The 12,729-nt window shown below is 40.9% G+C and overlaps 1 protein-coding gene across 6 annotated transcripts in view; it reads right to left on the bottom strand.

Moving 5' to 3' along the window:
* LOC110510209 (uncharacterized) overlaps positions 1–12,729 on the bottom strand; it is a 98,060-nt gene that overhangs the window by 33,726 nt on the left and 51,605 nt on the right. The gene's annotated exons all lie outside the window — the stretch shown is intronic.

Below are 12,729 nucleotides of genomic sequence, written 5' to 3'. Positions count from 1 at the left end.
CAATTGTGTGTAGAGACAGGAGGAGATAGTACACATGACCTGCCAAAACCGATGTTATGACAATGGGTTAACAGATCACTAACTGACTGATGGGTGATATAATATAGGAAGCTGATAGACAGCGTGAGAAAAATTGCCTTTCTGTTTCCCATTCCTGAAGACAGGCTCAGTGATCAATGTGGAAGCTTCCCTTGGTGTGTCCACCCTGAAGATAAGAGGCCCGGCTGGGAAAAGGGCTATTCCTGACAGCAGCGATTGGAACACACAGACACCGTCCCCTCAGCTTTCCCCCTGGCTGCATCTGCAGGAAGGCCCCAGCCAGCAGTGACATCACACACAAGCCAAACAACATAATGATGTCTGTCAGCGCTGAGCAACCTGCTCTAATTAGAGTCCAGGCACAGTGCAGCCTCTCATAAAGATAATGTTTAGAGTTCTATCTAAAAACACACTGGTGAGTGGTGACCTGACCAGACATGATGAAGGGAAGGCTCTTCCATCAGGGTTTCAGTTTAGACACGTCAAAGTCAGGCATCCATGGATGATGAGGATTTGAGATACCATCAAAGCTTTGGAAGTGCCTGGTTTAATTTTTTTTTTGACTTATTGCATGCATTTTATCAACCTATTCAAATGTGATATGGCTTAGACGGGGAAATTGTGAATCACAATGTGAGTGTGATGAGAATAGAGTTTCAACGTGCTGTACAACTCTCCCTCTGTTTTTCATTTGCTGGTGGCTGTGTGGACTTATCCCTCCAGTCTGAAGCCAGGCCATACGTAGCTGGATGCCTCATATCGATAACCCCCACAAGGATCAGGGGCTACAGCTGCATTGTTGATTAAGGGCTTGTAAAAGTAAGCATTTCACAGAAAGGTCTAAACCGGTTGTATTCGGTGCATGTGACCAAGCAAATGTGATTTGATTTGATTTGATTACACACCTTCCACTGAGATCCAACAAGACCAACTGGCCCACATTCTCCACAGCACAGATAACATATTCAACATGCCTTCACCCTGACGCACTGGCCCAAGTCATAGTCCAAGGTCTCAGATCTCAAGAACGGTTTATGGTTTTAATAAGAAAATACAGTAACACCATATTATTTAACCACAGCACTTGTTCCAAAGGATAATTGCTTTAGCTCACAAGCAGGGGGAGGGTAGCTACGCGTTCAGATGACGTCAGCTCGGTATAACGTTTACCAATGGGACACACCACTACGCAAAACTGAACAAAAGAGATTGAATTACCATTTAAATGTTAACTTGAAAGTCCTCTGTTTTATCCAACAGATCCAACATGTGCGATTTACATGCCTATTACGCACAGGCCAAATAGTCAATGTTGCAGGAGTGAATGTCCCGCACTCTATTGTCCCGCACTCTATTGTCCCGCACTCTATTGTCCCGCACTCTAATGTCCCGCACTCTATTGTTAGTGTACGGTATACAGTACGTCTTTTAAAACTGGAGACATACTTACACATCTATGATGAATAAACCCCTTACGCAAACCTTCTGACTGTCTGCTGAAAAATCACAACACTAAATGACATGTAAATCCAATTGAAGGAGGAATATGTGACTTGTACACTAAACTTTGTGTGTGTGATGTTTCCCCTCTTCAGAACTAATCAAAAATAAAACATACAGCAAGATATTGAAATAATAATGTTAAGGCCAACTGGCTCTGTCTCAGTGAAATGAGCTCACAGAAGAACAAATGTGATTTAACTCAATTCGTTGTCCTGAAGATTTTTAGCAGACGTTTTTATCCAAAGTGGCTTGCAGTCATGGTCCAGGGAATTGAACACCCTCTATCCTGGCGTTGCAAGCACCATGCTCTGCCAACGGAGCTACAGAGGTCCACAACGGAGCTACAGAGGTCCACAACGGAGCTACAGAGGTCCACAACGGAGCTACAGAGGTCCACAACGGAGCTACAGAGGTCCACAACGGAGCTACAGAGGTCCACAACGGAGCTACAGAAGTCCACAACGGAGCTACAGAGGTCCACAACTGAGCTACAGAGGTCCACAACGGAGCTACAGAGGTCCACAACGGAGCTACAGAGGTCCACAACGGAGCTACAGAGGTCCACAACGGAGCTACAGAGGTCCACAACGGAGCTACAGAGGTCCACAACTGAGCTACAGAGGTCCACAACGGAGCTACAGAGGTCCACAACGGAGCTACAGAGGTCCACAACTGAGCTACAGAGGTCCACAACGGAGCTACAGAGGTCAACAACTGAGCTACAGAGGTCAACAACTGAGCCACAGAGGACATACCTGTACTTTTCTCTAAATGTACAGTACGAAAACGAGACTGGTATGGCTATAATCAGAGTTACTATAGTGAACTAAAAGTTATTTTGGGTAGCTGACTCTGTGTTGATCTTTACTATGGATGGAAGAGATCCAGTAGAGAGAGAGAGAGATGGAGGAAACAATCATCTGGCCCAATACATATTCATCACCTGGCACCCAGACACTATGTTAATTAATAGAAATCCTCAATACATATTCATCACCTGGCACCCAGACACTATGTGAATTAATAGGAATCCTCAATACATATTCATCACCTGGCACCCAGACACTATGTTAATAGGGATCTTCAATATGTATTAACTACCTGGCACCCAGACACTATGTTAATAGGGATCTTCAAGGTACCATGTAGGTGTTCCAAAAACCCACACCTCCACCAGTGTTGGATTAAGAGCCTTAGAGGTGCTGGAATATGCACAATAGAGGGAATTCATAATGAATTCCATGGACAGTAATTTAGCAGGTGGTACGTGTTAGCTTGTTTAATTTGTAACACCACAAAAGAACCTATAGTGTGCTGAGGGTGTGAAAAGGAGGAGGAAAGAGCAATAACTGGGGTCGACGCCCCTCCACCCACCCACTTGGGATCCAATTCAGACCAGACGTAGATTAGTGGTGCTTATCCACATCTTAAGATACCACAGTGTCGCGGCAGGATGGAGCCAAAGGAAACTTAAAGCAGAAATGACCAACACAGGAAGGAGCTTTTTTTTTCTGGGTGGAGATTGTGTGTGTTTAATGGAACTGTCTAAATCCAGTAGCCCTCTTAGATTAAAAATACACGCTTATTAACTTTGGCAGATCAATCAACCTGGCAGAACATTCAAACTAAATATTATCTTTTGAAGCTTAATTTTAGATCGCTAAATAGCCCTGAAGTTAAAATATTAGGAACTTGTCTGATACAAAGCATTTAAGCTACTTTGAGACTTACTTATTTAGGGAGCATGTCTGATACACAAACTGAGTAATAGTGCAATATTATCTAGGGAGAATAGAGTTATTGTGAGTTATATATACTAGAGTTATTGTGAGTTATATATTAAGGAATATTTTTTTATCTTTGATATTCTCTTGGGTCTGTAGAGACAACGAGGGAGCACACGTTTCCAGCTATGTTTCCCTGGTACTAGTAGTGTAAGTAGGAACTGCACATTTAAAAAAAACACAACGATAATCCAAGTTTGAAGACTGGAAATTGTTGTAAGAAGGTTTGAAGATGACAGACAAAATTGTTGTAAGAAGGTTTGAAGATGACAGACGAAACTGTTGTAAGAAGGTTTGAAGATGACAGACGAAACTGTTGTAAGAAGGTTTGAAGATGACAGACAGGAAACTGTCGTAAGAAGGTTTGAAGATGACAGACAGGAAAGTTTGATTTAAATGTACTGATTATTTCTGTCTGTAATAATGCCCTTTTGTGGGGAAATACATTTTGATTGACTGGGCCTGGCTCCCCAGTGAGTAGGCCTGGCTCCCAACTTGGCAGGAACTAATGGGGATCCATAATAAACCCTAGGAAGAGTAGCTCCTGCCTTGGCAAAAATTCATGGGATCCTTAATAAATACTAATACAAACAGTGTACATGTAAACAAACACTATATAGCCTCAAAACATGGTTAAAACTATACTTTGACTTCATGGATGGTCAGTCTTTGCATTTATAACTCTCTGATACATATATGAGAGTGGTTACATTTCACCAACCCCATCTCTCAGCTGTTATCAAAAACAGTGGAAGGGTGGCTGCTTTGTTGTTTAAACTACAGATTTCCTCTTTAAAAAGTGAAATTGAGACAAAACCTTTCATTTTATGCTCGTTACAATCTTCCTTTTGGGGTGAATGGTGGATAGAAACGATCTACTTCCTCTGTGTCACCTTTCCTTCATCCCTAATACAGAAGAAGAGTGTTGGTATTGGTAATAAGCAACAACTGAACAGTCTCTTATGGTGCAGATCTGGTTTCAATGAGAAATCCATGTTGTGGTTAGCACCTTTAGGTGATGTCACCAGCCATACATAATGACCACGCTCTCTGCCAGCCTTAAAGCTCAGAAACGGCTCATATGAAGACAGCAGTGTTATAAGTTCGGTCAATATTCACCTACGTGTTCTACGCACATCCTCTGCATTAAAGCTACAACACTTTTCTTCTACAATGTGATGGAATTTGAAGTCTAGACAACAGGCAGCTCTACCAGTAGCAGGACTAATAGCACACGGCACTTCAAAGCAGAACTCTCCAGGTAGCATATTATGGTGGAGTGAACAGATCCTAGAACAAATGCGATTAATCTAGTGACATAGGTCTGATGAGGATGAGCCCGTAATTAGACATGGGCTATATGGACAAAAAGTCTGTCATCGCAATGACAATAATAATAACAATAAATAGAACGATAACTTTATAATATTAATGCACACCACAGTTTATAATATTAATGCACACCACAGTTTATAACATTAAAGCGCACCACAGTTTATAACTTTAATGTGCACCACAGTTTACAACATTAATGTGAACTACAGTTTATAACATTAATGTGAACTACAGTTTATAACATTAATGTGAACTACAGTTTATAACATTAATGTGAACTACAGTTTATAACATTAATGTGAACTACAGTTTATAACATTAATGTGAACTACAGTTTATAACATTAATGTGAACTACAGTTTATAACATTAATGTGAACTACAGTTTATAACATTAATGTGAACTACAGTTTATAACATTAATGTGAACTACAGTTTATAACATTAATGTGCACCATAGTTTTTGTATTATCCTTTAAACTACTACTACTAGTTTGATTGCTGTAGCCATCAATTGTCCCATTAACAATCACCCATATTAGCAAACTGATTTCATCTTAAACATTTCTCTAGTCCCTTGAACAACAGACTATCCCTTGAACAACAGCCTAACCCTTGAACAACAGCCTAACCCTTGAACAACAGCCTAACCCTTGAACAACAGCCTAACCCTTGAACAACAGCCTAACCCTTGAACAACAGCCTAACCCTTGAACAACAGCCTAACCCTTGAACAACAGCCTATCCCTTGAACAACAGCCTATCCCTTGAACAAAAGCCTATCCCTTGAACAACAGCCTATCCCATGAACAAAAAGCCTAACCCTTGAACAACAGCCTAACCCTTGAACAACAGCCTATCCCTTGAACAACAGCCTATCTCTTGAACAACAGCCTAACCCTTGAACAACAGCCTAACCCTTGAACAACAGCCTATCCCTTGAACAACAGCCTATCTCTTGAACAACAGCCTAACCCTTGAACAACAGCCTAACCCTTGAACAACAGCCTAACCCTTGAACAACAGCCTATCTCTTGAACAACAGCCTAACCCTTGAACAACAGCCTAACCCTTGAACAACAGCCTAACCCTTGAACAACAGCCTATCTCTTGAACAACAGCCTAACCCTTGAACAACAGCCTAACCCTTGAACAACAGCCTAACCCTTGAACAACAGCCGATCCCTAACTAAGCGATGCTTAACACTGATGAGAGGTACAATATCAAATCATTCACAGTGAAAAGACTGGGGTTAGGGTTTATCCATGAAATATGATATACAGCACATATTTATGGATTCCAAACAATTGCATCATGTACAGTGCCTTCGGAAAGTATTCAGATCCCTTTACATCTCCACATTTTGTTACGCTACAGCCTCATTCTAAAATGTATTAAATCGTTTTTTCCCCTCATCAATCTACACACAATACCCCTTAATGACAAAGCAAAAACAGGTTTTTAGAAATCTTTGCTAATATATTGAATATAAAAAATGGAAATATTACATTTACATAAGTATTCAGACCCTTTACTCAGTACTTTGTTGAAGCACCTTTGGCAGTGATAACAGCCTCAAGTGTTCTTGGGTATTACGCTACAAATTTGGCACACCTGTATTTGGGAAGTTTCTCCCATTGTTTTCTGCAGATCCTCTCAAGTTCTGTCAGGTTGGATGGGGAGAGTTGCTGCACAGGTATTTTCAGGTGTCTCCAGAGATGTTCGATCGGGTTTAGGTCCAGACTCTGGCTGGGCCACTCAAGGACATTCAGAGACTTGTCCCGAAGCCACTACTGCATTGTCTTTGCTGTGTGCTTAGGGTCGTTGTCCTGTTGGAAGGTGGACTTTGAACCCAGTCTGAGGTCCTGAGAGTTCTGGAGCAGGTTTTCATCAAGGATCTCTCTGTACTTGACTCCGTTCATCTTTACCTCGATCCTGACTAGTCTCCCAGTCCCTGCCGCTGAAAAACATCCCCACAGCCTGGTGGTGCCAGGTTTCCTCCAGACGTGACACTTGGCATTCAAGACAAAGACTTCAATTTTGGTTTCATCCAACCAGAGAATCTTGTTTCTCATGGTCTGAGAGTCTTTAGGTGCCTTTTGGAAAACTCCAAGTGGGATGTCACGTGTTTTACTGAGGAGTGACTTCCGTCTGGCCACTCTACCATAAAGGCCTGATTGGTGGAGTGCTGCAGAGATGGTTGTCCTTCTGGAACGTTCTCCCATCTCCACTTAGGAACATTAAAGCTCTGTCAGAGTGACCATTGGGTTCTTGGTCACTTCCCTGACCAAGGCCCTTCTCCCCCGATTGCTCAGTTTGGCCAGGCGGCCAGCTGTAGAAAGAATCTTGGTGGTTCCAAATTTCTTCCATTTAAGAATGATGGAGGTCACTGTGTTTTTGGGGAACTTCAATGCTGCAGAAATACTTGGGTTCCCTTCCCCAGATCTGTGCCTACAGACAATTCGTTCGACCTCATGGCTTGATTTTTGCTCTGACATGCACTGTCAACTCTGGTACTTTATATCGACAGGTGTGTGCCTTTCCAAATCATGTCCATTAAATTGAATTTACCACAGGTGGACCCCAATCAAGTTGTAGAAACATCTCAAGGATGATCAAAGGAAACAAGATGCACCTGAGCTCAATTTCAAGTCTCATAGCAAAGGGTCTGAATACTTATGTATATAAGGTATTTCTGTTTTATATTTTTTTTAATTTTGCTAAAATTTCGAAAAACCTGTTTTCACTTTGTCATTATGGGGTATTGTGTGTAGATAATGTAACAAAATAGTGAAAAAGTCAAGGTAACATGCTATCAAATAAAGGCAGTCTGCAAGCTTTCAGTCCAGACTGTAATATGACCATTATTTAGGCTGATCATCTCTTCCAAACGTATCATAAAAAACATCTCTTCAGTGTGCGTGGGTTTGTGGGGAGGGGTGGGGTGGGGGTTTGTGTGTGGGCGTGTATGGATTTGTTTTACCCAGATTACTGGACAACAGGACAAGGACATCTGACGTAAGCATTTTATAAACTGCTTCTGTCTGATACAGGAACTAACATTGACGTGGCCATCACCTAATGGGTTTCAGAACTTGGCTAAACAGACAGTAATTTGGGCTTTAAAACCTGCTCTGCACTATACGAAAAAGGACCCCCACACTCTCCTCAACCTCCCCTCAACCTTCTCTCCCAACCTCCCTCTTAACCCCCCCACCCCCCCACACCATTCAAACCCTCCTCAACCTCCTAACCTCCCACTCAAAATGGGCCATCAACCTATTCAACCGTGTCAATCTCCACTCAACCGCCTCAACCTCCACTCAACTTACCTTCAACAGCCACTCAACCTACCTTCAACCTCCCTCTCAGCCTCCCTCACACTCTCCTCAACAGCCCCTCAACCCTCCCTCTCAACCTCCCCCACACACTCCTCATCCTCCTCAACCTCCCTCTCAATCTCCCCCACACCCTCCTCACCCTCCTCAACCTCCCCTCTAAAATGTGGATTGAATTAGGGGAAAAAGTTATAATGCCCGAATAGATTTCCTTTCATATTTGATCTGTGGCTTTTTAATCAGTAACATTTTCCTGTTAGTTTCACAGGCCCGTAGCCTTTTGAGCCCCAATGTAAGTCCACACTACTTCTCACACTAATGAAAAAGGACTGTATTTTTTCACCCCTCATCAACAACTTTAAGGTTTAAAGGGCAATTCTGGCACTTTTTAAGCTCTTATTCATCATCTACAGTACCAAACTAGTTTCTACATACATTGAGTGTACAAAACATTAGGAACACCTGCTCTTTCCAATATATAGACTTACCAGGTGAACTAAGGTGAAAGCTATGATCACTTATTGACGTCACTTGTTAAATCCAATTAAATCAGTGTAGATGAAGGGGAGGAGACAGGTTAAAGAATGATTTTTAAGCCTTGAGACAATCAGAGTCTGAATGGTCAAGACAAAATATTTAAGTGCCTTTGAACAGGGTATGGTAGTAGGTGCCAGGAGCACCGGTTTGAGTGTCAAAAACTGCAACGCTACTGGGTTTTCCACACTCAACAGTTTCCCGTGTGTATCAAGAATGCTCCACCACCCAAGGGACATCAAGCCAACTTGACACAACTATGGGAAGCATTGGAGTCAACATGATTCAACATGAGCCAACATGGTCATAAGCCTGTGGAACCCTTTTGACACCTTGTAGAGTCCATTCCTCGACAAATTGTGGTGGTTCTGAGGGCAAAAGGGGGTGCAAATCAATTTTAGCTAAGTGTTCCTAATGTTTTGTACACTCAGTGTATAGCATATTTCTATGATCTGTTGTTAAAAAGATAAGAAGAAAGGTCCTAAAAAATGCTTCTCTGTGAATAGGATTAGTCACAATGCTTCTCTGTGAATAGGAGTAGTCACAATGCTTCTCTGTGAATAGGATTAGTCACAATACTTCTCTGTGAATAGGAGTAGTCACAATGCTTCTCTGTGAATAGGAGTAGTCACAATGCTTCTCTGTGAGTAGGATTAGTCACAATGCTTATCTGTGAATAGGAGTAGTCACAATGCTTCTCTGTGAATAGGAGTAGTCACAATGCTTCTCTGTGAATAGGATTAGTCACAATGCTTCTCTGTGAATAGGATTAGTCACAATGCTTCTCTGCAAATAGGATTAGTCACAATGCTTCTCTGTGAATAGGATTAGTCACAATGCTTCTCTGTGAATAGGATTAGTCACAATGCTTCTCTGTGAATAGGATTAGTCACAATGCTTCTCTGTGAATAGGAGTAGTCACAATGCTTCTCTGTGAATAGGATTAGTCACAATGTTTCTCTGTGAATAGGATTAGTCACAATGCTTCTCTGTGAATAGGATTAGTCACAATGCTTCTCTGTGAATAGGATTAGTCACAATGCTTCTCTGTGAATAGGATTAGTCACAATGCTTCTCTGTGAATAGGATTAGTCACAATGCTTCTCTGTGAATAGGATTAGTCACAATGCTTCTCTGTGAATAGGAGTAGTCACAATGCTTCTCTGTGAATAGGATTAGTCACAATGCTTCTCTGTGAATAGGATTAGTCACAATGTTTCTCTGTGAATAGGATTAGTCACAATGCTTCTCTGTGAATAGGATTAGTCACAATGCTTCTCTGTGAATAGGATTAGTCACAATGCTTCTCTGTGAATAGGATTAGTCACAATGCTTCTCTGTGAATAGGATTAGTCACAATGCTTCTCTGTGAATAGGATTAGTCACAATGCTTCTCAGGATTAAAAAAAAAGGTGATTTTCAAAACTTGCAACAAGTTTGTAGCCCAAGGGAGGGTATTTTCTTGCTCTCCACGTCACTGTGAACCTCATGGTTTTAAAATGCTTTAACTTTCGATGATGTCATTGGGTAGAACTTTTTTACTTTATATATTTTTTACACATATGTTGACACTGGTATTGTGCTGGAGATTATGAAAATGAGGTAGAAAAGTGGTGGAGTTTCAGGTTTAAAGCCCTCCTACCCACCTACAAGGGTGGTCTAATATATTCACTCAGCTCGTTGGCTCCATGACTACCTAAGCGATGGCTAGAGTGTTTTCTCACGACTGCCAAAGTGATGGCTAGAGTGTATTCTTTGGCATTGTCTGATAGAAAGGTTAGAAAACAAATGACAAAGTAGACATGAACACAGCAGGAGCTTTCTACTTGGCAAGCACAGACAACAGAGAAGAGACTATTATTCAGACTGGAAACGGGCACGCTCAGAAAACAACCAAGCCGTAAACAAGTTTAGTACTGGGCACAGACAACAAGAACAACACCCACAAATGTAGTTGTTTCAACTAATTATTATTTAAAAAATCCCAAACTTGAGAAAACATTGGAAAAAATTCAGTAAATTTAAAATGATCTGTTTGTCTCAAATTGTCTCATGTTCATTCAACTATATTATCACTATCATTAGAGCATCTTACTTAAAAATGTTTGTGCAAACAAACAAAAACAATGTTTAAACTGACATGTTTGACACACGTTGAGATGCATGAATACATTGTGCATGTTAATTTATACAGTAATTATTATTCAACATGTCCTCACCTGGGATGTTATATTAAAATGATGCCTAACACACTAAAAAGATCACAAGAAGCTACAGTAATATATTAGCAGAGCACATTTGGATGGTGATGGTTTACAGACTAAGAGACAACAATATCCAGAACCAACAACTGTTCCCCCCCCAAGTGAGAGATGACAGACTTCATCATTCACCACTGCATATAGAGCTTTCCATCAAACTAAACATGAGGATGTGTGTGTCTGTTAAATAAAACCAGTCATCAGAATCAAACACAAAGCCTGAGCCATAATTGAAGCCATGATGACAGTTTCATCCTTTCTACTGACATATTTGTGTCTTTGACTCCGAACCAACTCAAATGCCACAGCAATGAGACTTCAGAGGTATGTTTACCTTTCTTTACAACATATTTTATATTCGTGAGAGACTATAATTTCTCAGTGTCTACTGTTTCCAGATTGAAGAACTCACGCATCAGGATGCGTCAATCAAGTGGACATAGAGACAGAGAAAGGGATAGAGAAAGAGTCTTAATGATGATTTACATTGAAACATACAACATTATAATCAACATCCGACATTTGGAGGACTTTGCACAAGTCCTCAAGACTGCACAAACTCGAATTGGGACTTTGGCTGTGCTAGGGCAGAGAGACCTATTAAAAAATCAAATCACATACATGCACATATTTAGCAGATGTTATTGGGGGTGTAGCGAAATGCTTGTGTTCCTAGCTCCAACAGTGCAGTAGAATCTAACAATTCACCACAACACAGACACATCTAAAAGTAAAAGAATGTAATTAAGAAATATATAAATATTAGGACGAACAATGTCGGAGTGGCATTGACTAAAATATAGTAGAATAGAATACAGTATATACATATGAAATGAGTAAAGCAGTATGTAAGCATTATTCAAGTGACTAGTGTTCCATTTGCTGGCATTAAGGACAGAGAATTAGAAAATGATATAGAGATTAGCACAAATATCTCTTCTAAGGCATGATGGGTAGAAGAGCTCTAATTCCCGTGGTGTGATCATGTGTAAAGGGGCATGGCATCCCAGAGCCCAACAGTTTAAAAGGTCTTCCGTGGAGAGACCACTCTGTGCACCAGACGGGCTCTGTAAAGAAACCTGGACTGCATCTCAGTCTCTTTCATGTGGAACAGTGCAGCAAATGCAATAATAAACAGCATTTCTAGTTACTGTGCTAAGTGCAATCAATTTCCTAGTTTGTTGTTGTTTTTCTTTGAATTGCCAAATGGGTGAGCTAAAGTGTACCCTCCACTCAGACAGGCACGTGAACTCTTACTTCATCTGTCTTCATCTGTCTTCAGAGCGTTGGACTAGTAACCGAAAGGTTGCAAGATCAAATCCCCGAGCTGACAAGGTACAAATCTGTCATTCTGCCCCTGAACAAGGCAGTTAACCCACTGTTCCTAGGCCGTCATTGAAAATAATAATTTGTTCTTTAACTGACTTGCCTAGTTAAATTAAGTTTTTTTTTTAAATGGATTCTCAGATGCTTCTCAAACATTAAAGCCATTTTCAGGCACCAGGTTAAGACGGAAAAGTTCACTTTTTTTACAACCAAATCTGTTATAGTTGTCCAGACACTTTTTTTTGTGATTTGACGTGTTTTTGAGAAACGTACCCCAAACAGCGATTTACTTCTTCATCCTCGGTCTGCAGCGTGGGGACAAAAAAATGTAAAAACGAACGAAAGCTCCAAAAAACACTCAAATACGTCCTGTTAGAAACGGACACGTTCAGTACAGAGATGTAGATCTTTAGATGTTGTACACATGAAATTGTGTCACTCCGGACATGATCTGCCACATTATATTCCATTTTGTGCGACTCAAGCTGTTCTCTATACAGAGCTGTGCCGGGGGTGTTTGTATATACAGTTGAAGTCGGAAGTTTTACATACACCTTAGCCAAATACATTTAAACTCAGTTTTTCACAATTCCTGACATTTAATCCTAG

The sequence above is a fragment of the Oncorhynchus mykiss genome, chromosome 29 (assembly GCF_057628025.1).
Source record: "Oncorhynchus mykiss isolate SJ-2025 chromosome 29, ASM5762802v1, whole genome shotgun sequence".
In the NCBI taxonomy this organism is placed as follows: Eukaryota; Metazoa; Chordata; class Actinopteri; order Salmoniformes; family Salmonidae; genus Oncorhynchus; species Oncorhynchus mykiss.
This window is presented reverse-complemented; position numbering and strand designations above follow the sequence as displayed.